The sequence below is a fragment of the Marmota monax genome, unplaced genomic scaffold, assembly GCF_021218885.2.
Source record: "Marmota monax isolate L192 unplaced genomic scaffold, Marmota_monax_Labrador192_F-V1.1 WCK01_AAM20220418_F8-fsc00089, whole genome shotgun sequence".
NCBI lineage: Eukaryota > Metazoa > Chordata > Mammalia > Rodentia > Sciuridae > Marmota > Marmota monax.
Window position 1 is genome coordinate 5,314,727 of NW_026694744.1, and position 26,307 is coordinate 5,341,033.

Genomic DNA, 26,307 nt, shown 5'->3' on the forward strand with positions numbered 1-26,307 from the left:
CCACTCCAAATTTCAAACTTGGAATCTACATTTTAAATATATGTACAGATAGTATAATTTTTTTCAATATTATTTCTGTTTGTCAGTGCCAGAGATCTAATCTAGGGCCTACACAGATGCTAGGCAAGCCCTTTAACACTAAGCTACCCCTTCAGCCCCTTGGATGGTGCATGTTGAACTTTGAGAAGCATTGCCTCGAAATATGATGTCAAGAGGTATGGTTGTAACATGGGAAGAAAGGTTACTATAGGATATGCAAGGACAGAACTTTTTGATTTGAGCTTCTGGAGTGAAAATCAGCATTCCCATGTCCTTTACTAAAATCAAAGGAATGCTAAATGACTCCATTGGACAGACTGGTAGCTGCTTAGTATAATGTTTTTAAACAAAATACTGAAAAATCTAATAGGTTTCAAAAATCTTAATATGATTTACATAAAGAATTATTTTTGTTTTCTGAGGAAATCATTCTTTCTTGAATTTTTTTGAATTGGATAAAATAACAAATTGCCACTGAGAAATAACAAAGCAATGGATTACCATAAAGAAGAAACCTGGGATAATTTTCTAATTGCTCTCCTAGTTCTTTCTACTCTCACTAGAGCCCCCTGAGGGTCTTATTACTTCCTTCTGTTTATTATCTTTTCTGTCCCCCAAACTGATTTCTCTTCTGTATTTTCTTGGATGATTTATAATATTATCCATACTTCTATCCAACTATCTAGCCACACACATATTCACCCATCCATCTATATACCATCCATCCGTCCATCCATCATCTATTTATTCATTCATCTCTCTATCCACTTGTTAATTTAGGGAATACCAACCAAGTCCTAGGAATCACTAAAATCAGAATTGAGATTCTGAAAACAAATAAGACATACTCATTCTTTTAAGAGACTTTTATTCTCCTGAGGTAGAAATTCCAGAGAAATCTTTGGCTCTTCCACATCCTTCCCTCATTTCTCACAACATTTTCTTGGATCTGATAACCTTGTAAATTTCAGACCTAAAAAAATACGCTGATTTAAAACTATCTGAATGGCCTTTGTTTGCCTGAATCTTATTTTACATCATAAAACATTCTCCTTGAAATATTTTCTTAGCCTCCTATCTACTATCTCCAGTAACAATTTCACCTGGCCTCTATAGTTCCTTCCCCTAACCCCTTTGGTACTGGGGATTGAACCCTGGGTAATTTACCACTGAGATATATCTTATTTTTTATTTTGAGACAGGGTCTTGCTAAATTGCTGAGAATCTCACTAATATGTTGAGGCTGGCCTTGAACTTGTTGTAATCCTCCTGCTTCAGACTTCTGAGTCACTGGTACTACAGGAGTACACCACTATGCCTGGCACCATAATCCATTTCTAAGGCATGCATTTCACCACATTATTCTACTTGAAGTCATCTCTCTACATTTATATGATGAAACCCAAACTCGATGGCATGGCATTCATGTTCCTTTCCTTAATGACTCCAATGCATCTTTCTAGACTCATTTCATAACAACAATTTCCTGTCCCATACCACAACCTTAACATTCTAGTAATATTATACCACCAGTGTTCCTAGCATGTATCATACTGCATCACATTTCTATGCCTTTCATCTTTTGTGTGTGTTTTATGCTTGGAAAGCCATTTCTACTTACTTCATTTCTTAAGAACCATTTCCAATATCATTTTTTTTCCTGGGAACACTGTTGTGAAAAAAGAAGAGTGTTACAGAAGTTCCAACAATATGGTCTGAATATTTGTGCCCCTCATTCATGTTGAAATCGTAACCTCCAAGGTGATGGTTATTAGGAGGTAGGCCCTATATTAGATCATGAGAGTTCTACCTCATGGGATTATTGCTTTTATAAAAGATGCTCCAGAGAGCTAGTTGACTCCCTTCATCATGTCTGAGCACAGCTAAAAGGTGCTGTCTATGAACCAGGAAATGAGCTCTCACCAGGCTCCAAATTTGCTAGTTTCTTGATCTTAGACTTTCTAGCCTCCAGCAACTGTGAGAAATAAATTTCTGCTATTTATAAGCTACCTGGTTTATTTTTTGTTATAGTAGCCCAAATGGGGCAAGCCACATTAAGTTTGAGCTTAACTGTGAAACTTCATTCTTATCTTTGTTTATGAACAAAAGCATCCATCTTTTTCATGTTCTTATTTGGTTTCGAATCTGTCTGTACTATATGATTTTTCCATATTTTTCCTATTTCTCATGCTACTTTCTACAACATTTGGCATATAGTAAATTAGTCAATAAATTCCTGATCACTGATTGGTTGATTGGCAATTATAGAAGGGTTTTTAAATGTCAGAAGTTATTGCGTGAGAGAACATTTCAATTTCCCCTGATAAGCCAAAAGGACTTCTTATACTTTAAAATTTCCTTGGAATGAAAATTTGATAAGCTTTGTCTAATGTCTTAGGAAAAATTCCAACCATGACACCTGTGTTACTCAGCTTTGTATCACTATGACCAAAATATCTCTCCAGAACAACTTAGAAGAGAAAGAGTTTATTTTGGCTCATGTTTCCAGAGATTTAATTCATGATCAGTTGATTCCATTGCTCTGGGTCCAAGGTGAGGCAAGGCATCATGGATAAAGTGCATGGTGGAGGAGCACTGCTCTATTCATGGTAGCCAGGAAGGAGAGGGAATGGGGAGGGAGAGAGAGAAGTGGAGAGGGAGAGGAAGAGAGGGAGGGAGGGAGGGAGGGAGGGGGAGAGAGAGGGGGAGAGGGGGGGAGAGAGAGAGAGAGCGAGACAGCAAGTGAGCAAGAGCGAGGGAGATAATGGACAGATATAGTCCAAGCCATGACCCCAGTGACCTACTTCTTCCACCCATGTGCCACCTGCGTACAGTTACCACCCAATCAGTTCATTCAAACTAGGATGGACCGATTAGGTTAAAACTCTGGTTAATCATTACACCTTTGAATATTCTAGCATCAACAGAGGAGATTTGTGGCAATACCTCATATCCAAACCATAATAGCATGTCATTTCTGTAAGGAAGTTTTACTAGTAGAATACAAAACCTGAGGGCTGGGGTGGTGGCTCAAGTGGTAAAGCGCTCACCTAGTACGTGTGAGGCACTGGGTTTGAATCTCAGCACCGCACAAAAATAAAATAAAGGTATTGTGTCCACCTGAGACTGAAAAATAAATATTAAAAAAAGAATACAACACTTGAAAATAGCACGTGCATTGTGGTGGATGAATTCCAGATAGTTAGGAACTTACATTTGCATTGATATTTTTATATATATTGACCAAGAACAGATTATACTTTCTGACTATATCTAGTTGCCATGTGCATGCTGAAAACAAGAAAAGGATATTTATCCCGAGTGGAGGAGTTCTTGGGAATGCCAAGCAAAATATACCAGCCAACCAAACAATAGACCAAAGCCACCCAGATTCCAAGGGCAAGGTGATTCACTTATGTTTCACAAAGACGGAACACAAAAGGTCAACTGCAACTCAGATCTCTGATATTGGGTAAGGGCCAATTAATATTTTGAGCCTTAAATCCAAAGGATTAACAAAGATCATTTACAGTAACAGAAGCAGTGCCAATAAAATAAACAGAAATGTAAATTAATATGGGATTAAATGAGACTAAAAACTAGCTGACATGAATGGAAAAACCTCTAGTGAGTTCTGTAGGCGAGGACTCAGCCAGAAAGATGCCATTAGCCTGGCACTTTCCAGTAACTGAAAAATCAGTAACAGCTTTAATTAAGCACTGTGAGAAATGTGGGCCTGCCACAGTCATTCAACCAGTATCTGTCCCTCAGGAGACATTCTGATTATGAGTTTACAATCTCAAAGTCAAAATGATCAATTAAAGCCACTCTTAAGGGATTGCTTAACTATATTTACCCTGGTTTCCAAATTTTGGTCTTGGTTATATGGTAACTCATGAAACTGACTGGATATAGCAGGTGAAGATAGACTGTAGATAAGAAATATCACTCTTTTTTATTTCTAATTCTAGGACTGAGACTCCTGCGAATCTCAGGAGCAGCAGTTACAACTGAATATGTTGTGAAATATGGAGTGTCACCTGTGAGTAATTCCTCTTGATGATATGTATGCTGATGCACAAGACAACAATATTCTAAAACATAACAAATTTTTTTTGGCTTAGTGGAAAATCAGACTGTTTTCTCATATAAAATCTTCTGGAAATTTAAAACCTTTCTGTTGTCACCCATCCATTATCTCTCTTGGAAACACAGGATGCTTCCTCAGTTAGGATTTCCAAGATGCTGTCAAAGGCACTTTTAATGCTCATTTGACCACCAGATGGCTGCTACTCAAGCAAGAGGAAGATTTAGAGAATGTGTTATAAAGGTTGGCATTGAAGGGCAGAGGGAAAATGATTCACAGGGAAACGTGTGATGAGTGGAACTGACATGAGGATTACTCTCAAGTCCTTTAGCAATGGACTTCTCTCAAGTCAGTAGTTTCTGCACCCCATAAGCTGCTAACAAGGGCACTTGCCCTACGGGGCTCTTTGTGCCTGAAGAAGCAAACCTATGCACGGATTAAGAATAATGCCTCTGGGAAGGATGTCACTGTAGGCTCCTGTCACTCACTCTGGCTGCTCCAGACTTTAGGAGAAAGCATTAGTATCCAAGGTGCTTAAAATTAAAATTCAGGGCAGATGATGGCTAATGTCAGACTGCACCCAGCTTTTGCTGTTAGGAGAGTGACACATACGGACTATACTTTGATGAATTGGTCACACTAAAGGAACTAACCTGCCAGGAAGCCTGCACAGGGCTCTGTGCTTGTGGGGATTGTTAATCAGTGCTGCTCCCACAAGGAGACATTTTCAAGGCCCTTAAATTTTAAATTACCTCCCCTGTAGTACTCTCAGACTAAGAAATTAGCACAAAATGTTTGAGGAAATAAAAAGAAATGTTTTACCCAGAATATATAAGGAATGCTTAAAACTTATTAACACAGAGATAAATGACCCAATTTTAAAATGGGCAAAATATTTGACAATGGATTTGATTAGCTATTTCCCCAATGAAGATATAAAAAGAGTTAAAAGGCATATGGAAAGATCTTCAACATCATTAGCCATCTGAGAAATGGAAATCAAAACCACATTGAGGGGCTGGGGATGTAGCTCAGTTGTAGAGTGCTTGCCTCGCATGTGCAAGGCCCTGGGTTCAATCTCTAGGACTGCAAAAAACAAAACAAAACAAAACCACATTGAGAAACCAATTCACTCTCATTAGAATGGCTATAACTAAAAGGACAGATGTGAAGCGATTGGAACACTCAGACATTGCTGGTGGGAATGTAAAAAGGAAAAGAGTGGGGAATTTTTTTTTAACAAAGTAAAATGTAGGACTGCCTCAAAATTCAGCAATTCTACTCCTAAATATCTACACAAGAGAAATAAAGCCAAATATTCACACACAAAGACTCATGTACATGAACACTTAAGTAGTGGAAAAAATAGAAATGTCCATTATCTGATGAGCAGATAAGCAAAACGTAGTCCATCCATACAGTGTAATATTATTCATCCATGAAGAGGAACAAAATACTAAATCATGCTACAAGTATAGAGCATGTTGCAAGGATCATGGGGTTTAGAAAACTGGTGCAAATTGCCCAGACCACAAACATACTGAATACACAGCAAATAGATTGCAAGGCAGTCAGGTCTGCAAGGAGGTATCATGGTTTGGATCCAGAGACTGAGGAACTGATGGTTCAAAGACTTCACCTTCCACCATGATGAGACCCACATGAATAAGTGGAAGGGAGACTGCACATATGTTTATAGGATTGCAGATTGGTAGGTGGGCAGAAAAGAAGGGAAGGGAGGAATCTTTGATACCTACCAGAATATTTTACTATTAAATGTAGTTGTCTGGTTAAAGGTATTATACCTTTTAAAAAATACAAATACCCCTGAAGAAATGTTGCACTGGCTCCTCAGTCAGATGCTAGCATGGCCAACTCCATCAGACCCATTCCACAATGAAGGTTTTTATTGGAGAAGAATGAGGGGGCCACGGGGATGATGGTGTAGAGAAAGTAGACAAGATCAAGATCAAATATAGTAAATCTAGACATTGATTCATGGCTGCCATACCCATTCCCCCTCCCCCTCCCCCTCCCCCCCCTCCTCCTCTTCCTCTTCTTTCTCCTTTTGGCAGTACCCAGGTTCTCATGCATGTTGGGCAAATGCTCTCCACTGAGCTCTACCTCCAGCCATTTTTCTATTTTATTTTGATACAGGGTCTTGATAAGTTTCCCAGGCTGGCCTCAAAATTGTGATCCTCCTGCCCCAGCCTCCTGAGTAACTGGGATTACAGGCATGTGCCAGGAATTAGAACTTTGTGTATTTCAAAGTGACAGGTATCAGGGAAGGAGAGCACACATTATCTTTTCCAAGATATCAGTCACACAGACAATGTTTGACATAAAATCCATTTGTAGAGTCTGCTCCCTTGCTTGTTCTCCTTTCCCTTCTCTTCCTAAGAGAATAATGATAAAGACAGCAATAATGATAAAACTAACACTTCAATACTTCCTATTATAAATCCTTTATTAGTATTTACCCCTCTTACAAGTCAATTGAGAAGGTGCTACTATTATCTTCCCTTTACATAAGAGTAAAGCAATGCAGGAAGGTTAAGCAGCTTGGTCAACCACAGGCAACTGGAATTTGGGACAGAAGATTCAAATCCAGGCATCCTAGCTCTGGAGCTCACACTCTTAATCACCTTAGCTTTCCTTTAGGTTAGCTTTTACTTCACAGAAAATAAGAAACCCATCTTTAACATTATTTGACATTACTTTCCTATAAATGCAACCAGCTAGAACACAATAATTAAGCATTGGAAATGAGAGGGGAGAATGAAAACCAAAGGAGTGAACATCAAGGAAGCCCACAGCCCTTGCACTAAACTTCTGCCTCCATCATTTCAGGAGAACCTATAAGACCCTGGCTTAGAACCTGCTAACCTTTGTTTTATATACAATTCTAAGAAGCATAGGAAACTGGTTTCCTGGTCATTATCAGATTATAAAGTATAAATTAAGAGTGAAACAGGATGTAGGATAGTTTGGAAAAGGGCTGCTATTAGAACATTTAAAGTCCAAAGCTATGTCAGGAGACAGAGTTTACTGTAAGGGACTCTCACAATTTAGAATACAAAAGAAAGGAAAAGAAAAAAAAATGACAATACCCCCCCCCCAAAAAAAAAAACAACAGGTAAATAGGAAAAGCAGAGTGATACTACTCAGAGGGGGGACCAAAACTAACCCTTACTCCTTCACCTTGAATGTGCCTCATAATGGTGGCTTAAGAGAGCAGAGAAAGGGAACTGAAAATTGGATATTAGGAAATCTTGCCATTAAAATAATTGCTATAATAAAATTCTAGAATTTATAAATTGTAATTTACCAGAATGATGACAGTTTGGTTTTGTGAAGAGTTAGACAAGTCCTCTAATACATGCATTAGTGGCATCACTAGGGATTTCTACCTAGTCCTTCATAGCTCTGTCCACTAAATGGCCCTTTGACTCTGCTTGGAAATTTCACCTGGGAGAATTGCAATTCAAATGCACTGCCACCCAATCAGATGTGGCTTTTATCACAAGGCACTCCATACTGACGCTCCTGCAAACAGATATAAAGGATGTGCTGGGGAAGGAAAGAAGATGGCGGCGAGGGGAGTGCATTGCCCCCGTGTGCTGCTTCACTGTGTGGGAGTATGACAAGTCAGGACGGCTAAAGGCTATCTTGTTAGGAATTTCCAGCAATAGTGGGGTGCTCCGGAACCTGGAGGAAGGATTTCCATCGCACGAGGATCGGCTACGGGGACTCAAACGCTAGATGTTTGTCGCACGGAGGGTAACACTGCTTATTCAGCAAATCGCCCCGCGGCTAGAGTCTGCAGCGCGCGCTGGGAAACGAGGAGATAGCGACGCAGGGATACAGTGCTGCAGTTTCTGCCAGCCGTGCAAGCACCGTACTCAGGGCTGAATTCTGGGTTTGAGACGGGGGAAGGAAGCGGTCCATCTGGGTTCTCCACACCGGTCAGACCACAGAGGAGGCCAGCAGCCACCATGTTGGAAAGCTGACGTCACCATCCCTGTTTTCGACTGACCGCAGCGCATTCAGCCATAGAACAGGTAATTTCAGGCTGCCATTCGCCTTCGGCTTGCAGACAGATTGCTAGGGTTCAGTGCCTGGGTGCTTCTTAGAACCTGATCTTATCGGAGCGAACACCGAGCGCGGGGCGGCCGAGTTCCGGCTCCCGGAACCGTCCCGGAACCGCCCTGGCCCAGGGCTGCGGAGCCTGCGGAGGCTGCTTCTTGGACCCTGCTCCTATCAGAGCATACACCAAGCACTAAGCGGCCGAATTCTGGCTCCCGGAACTGAGCCCTCGGGGACTGCTTTTTGGAGCCTACCCTTATAGGAGCTTACACCGAGCACGGAGCGGCCGAGTTCCGGCTCCCGGAACTTCCCTGGCCCGGGGCTAGGAGCCCGCGGAAACTGCTTCTCGGTCCGGGTCCTGCTGAGGGCCGGTCAGGACTCACCCGTTGCTTTGGTTGCCCGGCAAGGGGAACGAAATGCTGCCATTCGCATAGGATACCAACATGGCAGAGATCTGATGTCATCAGAAAGCGGCGGAGGAGAGAACTTCATCAATACCAGCGGCGACAGAAACAGTGGGTCTCCTGGTAGGGGGGGTGAGACACAGACACCTGAGTCTCCTCAATTTGTCGTCGAGCCAGAGGGGAGGAGCCGGGCCGCCACCAGCGCCCGGAGCAGGCCCAGTGGCTCGCCAGCGTGGTTAACGTGTGACCCCAATTGGAGAGGGGGCGGAGCGGATCCGCCACCCGCACCTGCAAGGTGGGCAGACCCGCGACCCAGTGGTACATGGGCGTGGTAGGAGGGGCAGGGCAGAGCCGCCGTTCACGCTTGCAAGGTAAACAGACCTGTGACAGCCTGGCGGGTCAGGCCCAGTGGCCTGCCAGTGTGGTACACACGTCACCCCAACTGGAGTAGGGGCAGAGCAGATCCTTCTCCCACGCCCGGATCAGGCACTGCCGGTGTGGTGGTCACGTGACCCCAATTGGAGTGGGGGCGGAGCGGAACCGCCACCCATGCCCGCAGGGTGAGCAGACCTGTGACCAACCTGCAGATCAGGGCCAGGGGTCCGCAGGCGTGGTAGGAGGGGCAGGGCAGATCCCGCGCCCGCGCCTCCAAGGTAGGCAGACCTGCAACAGACCGGCAGATCAGGCCCAGGAGCCTGCCGGCGTGGTACACACACCACCCTAATTGGAGTAGGGACAGAGCAGAGTCACCGCCCGTGCCAGGAACAGGCCCAGCGTCCTGCAGGCGGGGTAGTCACGACACCCCAATTGGAGTAGGGGCAGAGCAGAGCCTCCACCCGTGCCCGAAAGGTGGGCAGATCTGCGACCGACCAGCGGGACAAGCCCAGTGGCCTGCCGGTATGACAGACACGTCACCCCATTTGGAGTAGGGTCAGAGTAGAGCCGCCGCCCGCGCCTGCAGGGTAGGCAAACCTGCAACCGACCGGCGGATCAGGCCCGGTGGCCTGCCGGCGTGGTACACTCGTCACCCCAATTGGAGTAGGGGCAGAACAGAGCCGCCGCCAGCGACCAGAACAGGCCCAGTGACCTGCCGGTGTGGTAGCCACGACACCCCAATTGGAATAAGGAGAGAGCAGAGCCGCCGCCCGCGCCTGCAGGAAAGATACGCAAGCAGTATGAAAAGACAAGGAAAGAAAGGACCACAAGCAATGCAGGTCAACACAACTTTAGAAGAGGTAACAGCTGCAGCAGATGGAATGTCAGATAAAGAATTCAGGATATACATGCTTCAGATGATCTGGAGTATCAAGGAAGACATTAAACAGCAAAATCAGACAATGAAAGATCACTTCGACAATGAATTACGCAAACAAATCCAGGAAGCAAAGGATCAACTATACAGGGAGATAGAGGTTATAAAAAACAAACAAACAGAAATCCTAGAAAAGCAGGAAGCAATAAACCAACTTAAAAACTCAATAGAGAATACTACCAGCAGAGTAGAACACTTAGAAGATAGAACATCAGACAATGAAGACAAAGTATTTCAACTGGAAAAGAACATAGACAGCTCAGCAAGACTGTTAAGAAAACATGAGCAGAATATCCAAGAAATATGGGATAACATTAAGAGACCAAACTTAAGAGTCATTGGGATACAGGAAGGTACAGAGCTCCAAACCAAAGGAATGAGCAGTCTATTCAATGAAATAATACGAGAAAACTTCCCAGACTTGAAGAATGAGACAGAATCCCAAATCCTAGAAGCCTACAGGACGCCAAATGTGCAAAATCATAAGAGATCCACACCTAGACACATTATAATGAAGATGCCCAACATACAGAATAAGGAGAGAATTTTAAAAGCTACAAGAGAAAGGAAGCAGATTACATTTAGGGGTAAGCCAATCAGGATAACAGCTGATCTTTCAACACAGACTCTGAAAGCTAGAAGATCCTGGAATAACATATTTCAAACACTGAAAGAAAATGGGTTCCAACCAAGAATTGTGTATCCAGAGAAATTAAGCTTCAGGATGGAAGATGAAATTAAAACCTTCCACGATAAACAAAAGTTTAAAGAATTCGCAGCTAGAAAACCATCTCTTCAAAACATCCTCGGCAAAACATTACAGGAAGAGGAAATGGAAAATAACAATGAAAACCAACAGTGGGAGGTAGGACAGTAAAGGGGGGGAAAATAATCAAAGAGGAAAACAAACCATGTTTAGTAACAGAAATAAACAAATATGGCTGGAAGAACAACCCATATCTCAATAATAACCCTAAATGTTAATGGCTTAAACTCACCAATTAAGAGACACAGGCTAGTAGAATGGATCACAAAACAAGACCCAACAATATGCTGCCTACAGGAGATGCATTTGATAGGAAAAAACATACATAGGCTGAAGGTGAAAGGTTGGGAAAAATCATATCACTCATATGGACTTCGGAAACAAGCAGGCGTGTCCATACTCATATCAAATAAAATAGATTTCAAGCCAAAGTTAATCAAAAGGGATAAAGAGGGACACTACATACTGCTTAAGGGAACCATACACCAACAAGACATAACAATCATAAATATTTATGCCTCAAACAATGGTGCAGCTATGTTCGTCAAACAAACTCTTCTCAAGTTCAAGAGTCTAATAGACCACCATACCATAATCATGGGAGACTTCAACACACCTCTCTCACCACTGGACAGATCTTCCAAACAAAAGTTGAATAAGGAAACTATAGAACTCAATAACACTATTAATAACCTAGACCTAATTGACATATATAGAGTATACAACCCAACATCAAGCAGTTACACTTTTTTCTCAGCAGCACATGGATCCTTCTCAAAAATAGATCATATATTATGTCACAGGGCAACTCTTAGACTATATAAAGGAGTAGAGATAATACCATGCATCCTATCTGATCATAATGGAATGAAACTGAAAATCAACGATAAAAGAAGGAAGGAAAAAGCATACATCACTTGGAGAATGAACAATAGGTTACTGAATGATCAATGGGTTATAGAAGACATCAAGGAGGAAATTAAAAAATTCTTAGAGACAAATGAAAACACAGACACAACATATAGGAATCTATGGGACACATTAAAAGCAGTCCTAAGAGGAAAATTCATTGCTTGGAGTTCATTCCTTAAAAAAAGAAAAAACCAACAAACAAATGATCTCATACTTCATCTCAAAATCCTTGAAAAAGAAGAGCAAAACAACAGCAAAAGAAGTAGAAGGCAAGAAATAATTAAAATCAGAGCTGAAATTAATGAAATCGAAACAAAAGAAACAATTGAAAAAATTGACAAAACTAAAAGTTGGTTCTTTGAAAAAATAAACAAAATCGACAGACCCTTAGCGATGCTAGCGAAGAGAAGAAGAGAGAGAACTCAAATTACTAACATACGGGATGAAAAAGGCAATATCACAACAGACACTTCAGAAATACAGAAGATAATCAAAAACTATTTTGAATCCTTATACTCCAATAAATTAGAAGATAGTGAAGGCATAGATAAATTTCTAAGTCATATGATCTGCCCAGATTGAGTCAGGAGGATATAGAAAACCTAAACAGACCAATATCAATTGAGGAAATAGAAGAAACCATCAAAAGACTACCAACTAAGAAAAGCCCAGGACCGGATGGGTATACAGAAGAATTTTACAAAACCTTTAAAGAAGAACTAATACCAATACTTTTCAAGCTACTTCAGGAAATAGAAAAAGAGGGAGAACTTCCAAATTCATTCTATGAGGCCAACATCACCCTGATACCTAAACCAGACAAAGACACTTCAAAGAAAGAAAATTACAGACCAATATCTCTAATGAACCTAGATGCAAAAATCCTCAATAAAATTCTGGCGAATCGGATACAAAAACATATCAAAAAAATTGTACACCATGATCAAGTAGGATTCATCCCTGGGATGCAAGGCTGGTTCAATATACGGAAATCAATAAATGTTATTCACCACATCAATAGACTTAAAAATAAGAACCATATGATCATCTCGATAGATGTGGAAAAAGCATTCGACAAAGTACAGCATCCCTTTATGTTCAAAACTCTAGAAAAACTAGGGATAACAGGAACATACCTCAATATTGTAAAAGCAATCTATGCTAAGCCTCAGGATAGCATCATTCTGAATGGAGAAAAACTGAAGGCATTCCCTCTAAAATCTGGAACAAGACAGGGATGCCCTCTCTCTCCACTTCTGTTCAACATAGTTCTCGAAACACTGGCCAGAGCAATTAGACAGACGAAAGAAATTAAAGGCATCAAAATAGGAAAAGAAGAACTTAAATTATCACTATTTGCAGATGATATGATTCTATACCTAGCAGACCCAAAAGGCTCTACAAAGAAACTATTAGAGCTAATAAATGAATTCAGCAAAGTGGCAGGATATAAAATCAACACGCATAAATCAAAGGCATTCCTGTATATCAGCGACAAATCCTCTGAAATGGAAATGAGGACAACCACTCCATTCACAATATCTTCAAAAAAAATAAAATACTTGGGAATCAACCTAACAAAAGAGGTGAAAGACTTATACAATGAAAACTACAGAACCCTAAAGAGAGAAATAGAAGAAGATCTTAGAAGATGGAAAAATATACCCTGTTCATGGATAGGCAGAACTAACATCATCAAAATGGCGATATTACCAAAAGTTCTCCATAGGTTTAATGCAATGCCAATCAAAAGCCCAACGGCATTTCTTGTAGAAATAGAGAAAGCAATCATGAAATTCATATGGAAAAATAAAAGACCCAGAATAGCAAAAACAATGCTAAGCAGGAAGTGTGAATCAGGCGGTATAGCGATACCAGACTTCAAACTATACTACAGAGCAATAGTAACAAAAACAGCATGGTACTGGTACCAAAACAGGCGGGTGGACCAATGGTACAGAATAGAGGACACAGAAACCAATCCACAAAACTACAACTATCTTATATTTGATAAAGGGGCTAAAAGCATGCAATGGAGGAAGGATAGCATCTTCAACAAATGGTGCTGGGAAAACTGGAAATCCATATGCAACAAAATGAAACTGAATACCTTTCTCTTGCCATGCACAAAAGTGAATTCAAAATGGATCAAGGAGCTTGATATCAAATCAGAGACGCGCCGTTTGATAGAAGAAAAAGTTGGCTACGATCTACATTTGGTGGGGTCGGGCTCCAAATTCCTCAATAGGACACCCATAGCACAAAAGTTAATAACTAGAATCAACAAATGGGACTTACTCAAACTAAAAAGTTTTTTTCTCAGCAAAAGAAACAATAAGAGAGGTAAATAGGGAGCCTACACCCTGGGAACAAATCTTTACTCCTCACACTTCAGATAGAGCCCTAATATTCAGAGTATACAAAGAACTCAAAAAATTAGACAATAAGAGAACAAACAACCCAATCAACAAATGGGCCAAGGACCTGAACAGACACTTCTCAGAGGAGGACATACAGTCAATCAACAAATACATGAAAAAATGCTCAACATCTCTAGCTGTCAGAGAAATGCAAATCAAAACCACCCTAAGATACCATCTCACTGCAGTAAGATTGGCAGCCATTAGGAAGTCAAACAACAACAAGTGCTGGCGAGGATGTGGGGAAAAGGGTACACCTGTACATTGCTGGTGGGACTGCAGATTGGTGCAGCCAATTTGGAAAGCAGTATGGAGATTTCTTGGAAAGCTGGGAATGGAGCCACCATTTGACCCAGCTATTCCCCTTCTTGGTCTATTCCCTAAAGACCTAAAAAGAGCATGCTACAGGGACACTGCTACATTGATGTTCATAGCAGCACAGTTCACAATAGCAAGACTGTGGAACCAACCTAGATGCCCTTCAATAGATGAATGGATAAAAAAAAATGTGGCATTTATACACAATGGAGTATTACTCTGCATTAAAAAATGACAAAATCATAGAATTTGCAGGGAAATGGATGGCATTAGAGCAGATTATGCTAAGTGAAGCTAGCCAATCCCTAAAAAACAAATGCCAAATGTCTTCTTTGATATAAGGAGAGTAACTAAGATCAGAGTAGGGACGAAGAGCAGGAGAAGAAGATTAACATTTAACAGGGATGAGAGGTGGGAGGGAAAGGGAGAGAGAAGGGAAATTGCATGGTAATGGAAGGAGACCCTCAGGGGTATACAGTGGAGGGGGTAGAGAGAGAGGAGGGGAGGGGAGGGGAGAGGTGGGGAGGGGGGAGGGTGGAGGATGGGAAAGGCAGCGGAGCACAACAGACACTAGTATGGCAATATGTAAATCAATGGATGTGTAACTGATGTGAATCTGCAATCTGTGTATGGGGTGAAGGTGGGAGTTCATAACCCACTTGAATCAAAGTGTGGAATATGATATGTCAAGAAATTTGTAATGTTTTGAACAACCCACAATAAAAAATTAAAAAAAAAAAAAGGATGTGCTGGCCAAGTGGCAAAATGGGGATTAAAATCTACTCCTTTTACAAAAAGGGGAGTTCTTCTCTGAAATTTAACAGAGATGCCACTATCTGGGTCAAAATGATCCAAATGTTTTTTTTTTTCCTTAGCAGTAGAAGTCATTATACAGTGGCCCCCCTCCTGTGTTTGGGGAGATACAGTCCAAGACACCTAGTGGCTGGTTGAAACCACAGGTAGTACCAAACCCTATAAATACTATTTTTTCCTACACATACATATGTATAAAGCCTAATTTAATAAATTGAAACAGTAAGAAATTAATAATAACTAACAATAATGTAGGACAGTTATAATAATATACCACAATCAAAGTTATTTAAAATTTATAAATCCTTTATTTGTGGAATTTTCCATTTAATATTTTTGGAGGGTAATTGACTGTAACTGAAACTGTGGAAAGTAAGACTGAACTATGTGCAAGGATATTTGGACTAAAATTTAAAGGCTGTCAAAATACACTTGACTGAATCTTCCTGCAATTTCTTATTTTCATTTTAAAACAGATCATCACTTTTCTATAGCCTCATGCTATTTCAATGAACTTCACTTTTTCCCAAGCCAGTTTTCTTTTCCTCTTTCTCCAGAGATCCTGCCAAACATGTTTCTTACAGGCATTTGTATGTTTCCTTGACTTTATCCTCTTCTGCTTCTTATTGTTCAGCTTCATCTCCAGTCTCTCTCTCCCCCAGGGTCGTTCCCTGACCCTGAAAATCTTTAAACCCACATTTTGAATACTTGCTTCAATCATTTACATAATGATACTCTGTCCAATGACTGGAAAATAAAGCCTTTAAGAAATATATCATTCAGAAGACAGTTCTAGTCTACTAAATATTTAAGTTAGAAAAAAGGTACTGCTAAAGGTGAATAAAAATAGAAGAACAATTGCTTAGCAACATGACAGAAGTTTAACCTAACTCTATAAATCATGCCTGTAGAGTTGAAGGCATATATTTAATTTCCAATAATGGTAGGGGTAGGAGGAAGAGTCATTATCTTTAATATTTAATGGTGTGCTATCCTATATTGCCTAAGTGTTCTATGGCAACCAAGATATTATAACACTCCACTGCACAAGGGAATAATAAAAGAGATTTCACAAACTTCCAAATGTCTTGTTGTAAGTAAGGTTGAGGATTTTGAGCAAACATGCCAGTTGAGGGTCATCTCATTATAGGTAATGAAATAAAAAACACGCTAATGAAAGTGAACCAGGAAAAATTAAGAAGAAAAATAATTGCTAACATAAAAAGGCATTTAGAGAGGTTATCTACCCAAGGGATCTTCAAACTACTATCCCTGGGCCAAATCTTACCTGCCACCTGTGAACTAAGAATGTTTTTGTGTTTTTGGCTGTGCTGGGGATTGAACCTAAGGCCATTTGAGTCACATCCCCAGTTGGGTTTTTATACTTTCAAATGGTTAAAAATGAAAACATGGGCTGTGGCTGGGGCTGGGGCTCAGTGGTGGAGCATTTGCCTAGCACACATTACACACACATCCTCAGTACCATATAAGAATAAATAAATAAAATAAAGATGTTGTGTCCATCTACAACTAAAAAAAACAATTAAAAAACATAAAAGGAAAATACTGTATGATACTTAAAATTGTTATGAAATTCAAATTTAAGTGTCTGTAAAGTTTTATAGGAATATAACCATGCTCATCCATTTACATAAGATCTCTGCCTGCTTTCATTACACAATGGTAGAGCTGAATAGTTGCAATGGAGACCATATGGCACACAAAGACCATAATATTTATTATCTGGTTTTTTGCAGAAACAGTTTGTGATCCCTGGTTCCACTGGGAAACCACCTTTCTCCTAAGTGATCTAGGTAGGATTGATTTAGTTTCCACTTTAAGGGTAGGCCCTAGTTGGCTTAAGCTGATTAGCAACTCCTATCCCCTCTGCCTATAGGGATTAGTTTAGGTATGCTATGATCCAATTTTTGTAGTAACTACTGCAATTACATAAATCATCTTTAAGTTTGCACACACTCTTTAAAATGAATAACTAATATTACAAAAACACTCCTCTACATCTCCACTTTCACTATTTTATATTATGAATGTCATGAATCATATCTTTGTTTTTCTTTTTCTGCAATACTAGGGATGGAACCCAGGGCTTTGCACATGTGAGGCAGGCACTTTCCACTGAGCAACATCCACAGCCTTTTTACAAATTTGTTTTAAGACATGGTATTGCTAAGTTGCTGAGGCTGGTCTTGAATGTGTTACCTTTTTCCTTCAGACTCTTGGGCTGTTGAGATTACAGGGGTGTACCATTGTGCCCATCAGATTACATCTTTCTATATTATATATTCATTAACATAGATTTATGGTTATTTTTACATTTTTATTATTTCAATTGTATACATCGATCAAAAGTGCATAAGTGCACAAAAATACATGCATATAGGCTTCTATAACTGTAAATACATAATTTATCTTTACTGGAGAAGAGCTGTAACTCTAGCAGAAGTCTTTGTACTGTAATTTATGTGCTTTAGTACTCTATGCCACTTGTTTCAGGAATACATCGCACTCATATGACTCCTACAAAGATTCCTTCATTACATCTTGAATTCTGGAAATCTGATAAACAGTTACACTAGCATGAATCAATGATTAGGTTTTGATGAATCTTGGGGTCTTAAATATAATCTTACATAAATACCTAAATTCTGGTAATGAAATCTTTTAGTTAAGAAGATATTTTTAACTCTTTGATTTGTGTATCAGCATTTCCCCTAACAATCTACTGAATATATTTTTTCACAAATGGGCATATTCATATGTATGGCGTACATATCTCTATGTAAATATCTATTAACCAAATACTAATTGATCACATGCTATTGCTAAGGCAATAGCCTAGGCAGTGCAAACCAATTGTCATTGATCTCCTTTGTCTCCTACAGGTGAATAGTCATGAAAATCTATTAATTTTTGAACTAAAAGTAAATGGTCTCATCATATTTACACTCCTGAATCATTTACATCATTTGGTGGGTTTTAACTAGAAATATCAGCTTGATAGTTTGGGGAACTAAAATTTAAATGTTGAACTAAATAAACCAGCTGAAGAAACTTCAGAAGGAATTTCACGTGAACTTGGTGCTAAAGAAGGGGGATAGTGACATGGATGCTGAGAGAACAGAACATCAACAAAAAGAGTTGGGGACCTTTATGTAGCAGCTTTATAAAAGTCCATGAGGATAATAAGCAGAATTTCTTCAAAACATGATGGTCAATTAACTTTTTGAAAGTATAATAGGGCTGTTTCTCTGTAGAACATTAGTAAGAGGAAGTTGCTATGTAATTTTCACCTCCCTAATAATTATTTGCACTTGACTTCAGCATTCCATTGTGGCTAGGCTGCCCCGTTGCTATCATTTCCTGTCCCTCCATCACCCTCCCAGGAAGGTGCTAGTTGGAGGTTGGGAACAGCTGCAAGTGCTGTGATCAACAGATCTCCTCCACGTGAGAACCCATCAAAAGGAAGAGGGGAATAATGACACTTTCATATTAAAAGTTCTACTTCTCTGGTGGACTTCAACAATGTTGTTCTTAGAATACCCTTTAAAGGTAGGTCATAGGTGTCAGAGCTATATAAGAACTACATACCAAGAGAAGACACATAATAGAGTTTTCTGGCAACAAGTAGGACAACACATAGCTCTGAGGTCCATTTTTAGCTCAGCCATTTCACCAAACTCTGCCCTAGTTCCTTTCAAAGATAAAACATGTGGCAGCTCTCCATTTCATGGGAGGGATTTGGAAATTTATCAGGTAATTAAAAATATGAGAATGAGCTCAAATGCATGATGCTCTAGAGCAGGGGCCAGCAAACAACTACAGTCCATGGGTCAAATCCAGCCCAAAGTCTGTTTTTGTATATACAGTTTTATTGGAAGACATCCAAATCCATTTGTTTATATATTTCCTGCAACTGCTTTAATACTACAGTGGCAGAGTTGCATTGTGTTGAGTCACAACAGAGATCACATCCCTTCCAAAGCCTAAAATATTTACTATGTGTCAGTTTCAAAAAGGTTTGCTGACCTGACCTAGAGAATTAAGAGGTGGGGTTGCACATGGAGAAAAGTGTACATCTTTTGATGAGAAGACCCATCCTTGACAGGGCATGAACATTATTTGCAAACATTTTTTTAGTTGTAGTTGGACACAATATCTTTATTTATTTTTATGAGCTGCTGAGGATCGAACCCTGTGCCTCACACATGTAAGGCGGGCGCTCTACCACTGAGCTATAGCCCCAGCCCTGCATGAAAATTACTTTCTGAGGGATTCAACAGCTGGAAGCAATTGTTTATTTTCTAGGCCTTTATTGAGAAAGCCATGTTAAGTTTTTTTTTTTTTTTTTAAGTTAAGGGATGAGAGCTAAAGGCCAATTTGTTTTTAACACAAGTGGCCTTATAAGAAGCATGAATGACCAAGGAATCCTGTCATATCCCTTCTTACTCATGTACCTGTTTGTATTGGCTAATCATGCACACTGAAACCGACTATAAAGAAGGAGAGGACAAGACAAGGCAGCCCAGAATCGCTTTTCCTTTCATTTCTTCTTTACTCATCAGTAAGCCAAAGGGAGGGAATGTTCATAGAATGTGCTTGTATCAAGTATAATCAAAACAGATGAATTAGTTTTGTGCACCATTTCTTCAATTCTGGGAAGAATGAAAGCATACACATGCAAGAGCTCTGAATTAGTTACAGTGCTCTTACACTTGTATCTATAGCCTGCATTGCACAATGAAAGGATGATCATCAGTAAAATTCATATTAATAATTGACATTTTCAACTTTTATTTAGAATGACATTAACTAGCAAATAAAGCACTGTATTACATGTTGATAGACCACAGAAAACAGGAAAACTTTCACATTTTCGTACCTTTACGAGTACTTTTATCTTGATTTTGAACAAGGGGTCTGCATTCTCATTTGGTAGTGGTCAGGAAAATTATGTAGCCATTTGTGTATGCTCAGCACTGTTCTTTTTTTTTTAATTTTTTATTGTGGGTTGTTCAAAACATTACAAATTTCTTGACATATCATATTCCACACTTTGATTCAAGTGGGTTATGAACTCCCAACAGCCTTCTTTGAGAGTTTCAATGTCAACTGCTATTGCCAATCCTGTGTTCTTGGAGGAGCTAAATGGCATGGTCTTATGCAACTGCCTGACATGGGTACTTTTGACTCAGAATGAGCTGAGTGTCCACTGGCATGAAAAGTACTACCACCTCTTATCATCCTTGCAATTGAAGGGGCACTTTTTTTTTTTTTGCCAGAAATTGGCCATTAGTAATGAGGCTTTATTCAAGTTTTAAGAGATGCTATAGGATAGGGCTTGGCAGGAATTACTCTTTCCTACTCTTTAATGGACCACAGAAAGGTACTTCTGTCCAGCCCTCTTTTTTCAGTTGCTCACCTTCTCCTTTTAAGCAGGAGGACAGACAATAATGGAAAGACACCTGTCACAAAAGTGATTCTGTACCCTCTTAAGTTCAGCCAATTGGTCTGCCAGCAACACCCACTCATCCCACTTGGCATTTGGCACAGGCTAGAATTTCTGCTAGCTTTAGGCAATGACATCAAAATTGCTCTCTGCAAGGGTTGGCTCAATCCAGAAAGAGGAGGTTCAAAGGTGATGCAAAAGAATCAAGGGTGGCAGGTAGCCCCAAGCTAGTATTTCAATTATAGGCTGTGATGGAAACCTGGTCTTCCAGGTGCTTCTTTCTTGCACAGGTTGGCCACCCCTATGATTCCAAATGGACTCTGTGACCCACCTCAGGTACATCCCTGTGGCTGCATACATAACAGGAGAAGAAAGAGGTGACTCAGGGCATGAGCTAATCTGTTGCCCACAGCTCGGTCCAAACGTACATGTCCCAACTCTGTTGTAGTTAAGTGGTCCAAGAATTTCAAATAATTAAAACCCCACCAGATTCTTTGACCTGTTCAACAAATAAGCTGGCATTTTAAGTATTTGTCCTTGAGTGAAGGCCACATTAAGTAAAGCAGCAAAGTTTCAAAAAGAAATGCACAGGGAAAATGATAGCCTGTGATATGGGAGAAGTCTGCACAGCTCCTTGTGCTCTATGCCAAGTTAGACCTGGAATGACAGTGTCATTTCAGAGCCTTCCTGTTAAAAGCCTTTCCATCAACTCTGCAAACTTAACCTTCAGCTGGAAGCAGCGATTATTAACTCAGCAGATAGGTGCTTTGTCAGATTCAAAACAAAACAAATCTGCTCCAATGAAGGGAATAAACAGCTTCTAATGTTCAGCTTGGGGAGCATCTGCATTAACTGACATAATTACCTTTCATTTTTGTGTACTGATATTATCATGTTTACTTTGTTTTCCCCATTCCTAAATTATAATATACCTTCCTCCCCTGGACTGGATGCTTGAAATCCTAAGAAACTTGTTGAAAATTTGCTCTTGCAATGAGATGACCCTTCATTTTTCATGCATAATTTATTGTATGCACTTGGAAGCAATATAATTTATTTAAGAATTCTTTATCAGAATCACGAAAAATGAAGCAAACTGCCCCTTCTCTAACAAAGCTAGATCTTAATTCTTTGGATATTTAAAATTAAAAAAACAAAAAACAAAAAACAGAGCAACCTACAAATAGATCTGTCTTATTTCCTTCATGGGTACAACTTTTAATTTCCACAGAGACCTCCAGGATTTTGTTACCAGAAACAAAGGGTAACAACTTGTGTAATCTCTCAAATCCATTTGTCCTTTGTTGGATGTGTATTCAAAGTGTGGGCTTGATAAAGTAGGAAATTGACATCTGCTTCCAATTAAAAAATACCACAGGAATGCAAGCACAATATCCACATCTACTTTACAACTTAACTCTTCTTGATTTTTTTTTTTTTTATTTTTAGAGTAAGAGAAAAAATAGTTTAAGGGAATTCATCAAAGAGCAGTAGAAAAAGACACTAATCCACAAAATAATCCTAAGAGTCTTATAAAATCTTGGAATAAAAATCAAGGAAAAAATAACTTTAAGAATATACCCAGAACTGCCACATAATGTTTGAAGATAGTAAATTACTTTTTACCCCTTTGGGACATCTGAATTAGACTAAGTGAAGTTTATAGTGGGAATACTTGGGGCTCACATGGAAGGATGAGGTTAGGCTTCTCTAATTTCTACAGTGACATCCTATCTCCTTCACTTGACCATCTTCTGCTGTGGTTGATAAGAAGTGTGTATGTGTATGGGGGGGTGAGCAGAGTGCACAAACTACGTGTATTATTCAGATTATTCTCTTCTGGAGAAAGATGAACCAAAAATAAATTTCACATTGATCAAAGAATAGACCAGCTGATGGGAATGGCTAAACTACTTCAAAGTTTGGCCAAGTCCATACTGGAGAACAAAGTAGAAGTTTCCACATCTCATTACCATCTCTACTATGCAGGTTTTGAAATTGAATTCTTGTGCATTAAGGAGATAGTAGCTCAGTTTAATTGCCCACCATGGGAATTGCTGATAGAACAATAGAATGGCATGTCTTGTCAAATACACATGCAGGGATAATTTTTACATATACAGGGTGAAGTTGGCTAGAAAGCCAGAAGGCCAGGAAAATAAATGTCTCTAAAATTTGTACTTGAAAAATCATGTGGTTTGGATATGACCCACTAGTTTCCTCTCCTATCATACATTTTTATCACAGATTCCAACTTAGCTCATCATAATCCTCCATCTTTCTGGCTAGAATTTTTTTAAAAATATATTTTTATTTTTTCTTTTTAGTTATAAATGATAGTAGAATGTATTTTGACATATCACACACACTTGGAGTATAATTTCCCCTTCTTGTGGTTGTACATGATGTGGAGTTATATTGATCATGTATTCATATATGAACATAGGAAAGTTATGTGTGATTCATTCTACTGTCCTTCCCATTCCCATCCCCCCCATTCACCCCTGTCCAATCTGGTGAACCTCCACTTTCCAACCCACATTGTGTGTTAGTATCCACTTATTGGAGAAAACATTCGGCCTTTGGTTTATTGGAATTAGCTTATTTCATTTAGCATGATAGTCTGCAGTTCCATCTATTTACTGGCAAATTCCATAATTTCATTCTTTTTTATGGATCAGTAATATTCCATTGTGTGTATGTATCACAGTTTCTTTATCCACTCATCTATTCAAGGGAACCTAGGTTGGTTCCATAGCTTAGCTATTGTGAATTGAGCTGCTATGAACATCGATGTGGTCACATCACTATAGTATACTGATTTTAAGTCCTTTGGGCATATGTCGAGGAGTAGGATAACTGGGTCAAATGGGGGTTCCATTCCAACTGTTCTGAGTAATCTCCATACTGCTTTCCAGAGTGGTTGCACCAATTCAAAGTCCCACAAAAATTGTATGAGTATACCTCCCCAATGCCCCATCCTCATCTGGCTAGCATTTTAATACTTATTTTGCTTAGGCTTTAATTCTTTCCTTCTGTATACAAAACCCCAAAGTTTCAGATTTATGAATACCGAGTTTTGCACTCCAACCCACACAAACAAACATGTTCTGACTCCATTAAATTAAAAATTGAAAATTTAAACAATATTCTGTATTTCTGTCTTTTTCTTCTTCTTTTTTTTTTTTTTTTTTCATTACTGGAGATTGAACCTAGGGGAGCTCTACTGCTGAGCTACTCTTATTTTTTATTGTGTCTTACTAGGTTGCTGAGACTGGCCTCGAATTTGTGATCCTCCTGTCTCAGCTTCCTGAGTTGCTGGGATTACTGCACTATTGTGCCTGGTATATTTTATATTTCTAAAGAGGTTAAAATAGACATTGGTCAGTTAAGAATGATGTTTGACCTCTCTGCAGTGTTAAGTCCATGGCAATGGCCTTCATTCCTGCCCTCCTTTCTAAACATATTGAATTAATTTTTGTTGGAGGCCTCCACTGTATCCAAAACATAGTCTATTATTGTACTTATCACTTCTACTGCACTCTAAGTTCCTTAAAACTAGGAACCTGTCTTACCTATCTTGCTATCTTCAGTATTTAGTGGCACTCAATAAATGCTGAGTATGGCTAAGAAGAGCATCTAAAGGAAGCATAAGACCAGACAACTAGGCTGATCCGGTACAGATCTAAGAATTCTGAATGGAGAATTCTGAGTGGGTACAGGTGGAGGTGAGTTGAGCTGAGTGCACATTAACTGGGATGAGTAACTAGTGGTGGGAGTCAAAGTTATGGAAAACAGGGGGATTCAATTCCATAACAGAAAAAAAAAAGAACCGAGCCCTTGGAGTCTAAAGATGTGGGTCAAAACACTGGACTGAATAAATAAGATATAGATATCTTAATTCCTGTGAATCACAATATTTTCTACCAAGGAAGAGTCCTCTATGTGTCTTAAGTACCTCATAGGAAAATTGTCAAGATTAAATGAAATCTTATGCCTTGTAATAATTTTTGTAACTTTGGCAGTGTGGTATATAAATTGAGTTATCTTGTTTTATCCAAACCAGAACCCTTTGAGAGCAAGAGGAAGTACTATCAATAAATAACTTCAGAACAGTACTCACAAACCAGAACTCTTCTGGGTTAACTTGGTTATATGCTCACTTATCTATATCATTTATATCTATATTCTAAATCCATTTATATCTACAACTATATCTGTGTATCTATACACATCTATATCAATATCTATGTCAGTGTCTATATTCTATATCTATATGTATGTCTACATCTATATCTATATCCATATTTATATCTGTAGTTCTATCTATTCCCATTTCCTTCTACATTTACTGTTTACTGATGCTGTTATTATCATCATCCCAGAGTTTCTCATTTTGTTTCCCTTCATTTCTCTTTCCAACCATCTCTACCTCTCTTAACCATTTCTCATCAGGATACCCTTTCCTGAGACTCTTTCCTTTCCTTGTAGTTTCTCTCTTCCCACCTGTCTTCCTCCTTTCCCCCTACTCTATCTCTTAACTGTTAATAATAAGAACGGAGAAACTTGTATTTTTTTATCTATCATGTGTCTTAAACAATATTCTCTGTTCCTTAGAACAACAACAACAAACAACTCTACTTCAAGTAGAGGAAGAGGAACATGGGGAGGGAGGAAGGAAGGGAGAGAGGAGGCCCTGGGGACTGAAATGGAGCAAATTAAATTCCATGCATATATAACTATAATGCACTAATAAAAGCATTAAAAATCTCTAGTTCATATTTCTCTAAGCATACCAACAAGTTGTCCTTTCTTAATGAGGAATCTAGTGAAGTTGGACAAGCAGTGGATTGTGATTGTGCACACGTGTCACTCTGGGAATTAGCCAGAGTCTCAGTTTTATCATCTGGAAAATGGGGATAACCATTCTTGCATTGCAGACAAATAAATGAGCTTGCATGAAGAGAAGTGCTTCAGAGCAGCAATCATAACTCTTCATTGGAATCACCTGGGTGAAGTTCTGAGACTTTCACAGGCTCTACCTCACACTAAAGGATCAAGCTGTTTTACTGCTCCTAGGTATATTCCAATATTTAGCCAAGGTTGAAAACCACTAGTCTGTAAATTATACAACATTATACAAATGTAAAACAACATGTATGTTTATATCCTTACTTTAAAAAAAACCCTATGGATCAGTAACTCCTTAAAAGAAAACAGGTTACCTAGACCTACTCTAAATAATTGGGGATGAAAAGGGACAGATAAAATTTTAACATATTTCAACTATTCTGGGCCATGTTCAGAAAGACTCATGATGATGGGATAATCTTATTATTTAGCTATTAGACTGTAACTTTGAACACATGAAGCCTGAGTCTTCCCATAGCCTTTTCAGCTACTCAGAAATAGTTGTACCTTCATCAAAATAATTGTCTAATGTAGGTATCATCTACATCCCAAGACAATATTAAAACATCTAATTTCTTTCAAAAATAACATGTAAAAGAGTAAAAAATTAAATGCAAAGGTTCTGATTACTAACCATAGATTTAGTTTTCATTTGACCCATAAATTCTACTCCTAGTTATATACTGAAAACAATTGAAAGCAGGGTCCTAACTGTTGTGTGTGGAGTGTTGTTGTTGTTGTTGTTGAGGATGGAGCCCAGAGTCTTGCACAT

At 39.3% G+C, this 26,307-nt stretch overlaps 1 protein-coding gene across 6 annotated transcripts in view; it reads right to left on the reverse strand.

Annotated features, from left to right (window-relative positions):
• Frmpd4 (FERM and PDZ domain containing 4) overlaps positions 1–26,307 on the reverse strand; it is an 810,201-nt gene that overhangs the window by 180,875 nt on the left and 603,019 nt on the right. The gene's annotated exons all lie outside the window — the stretch shown is intronic.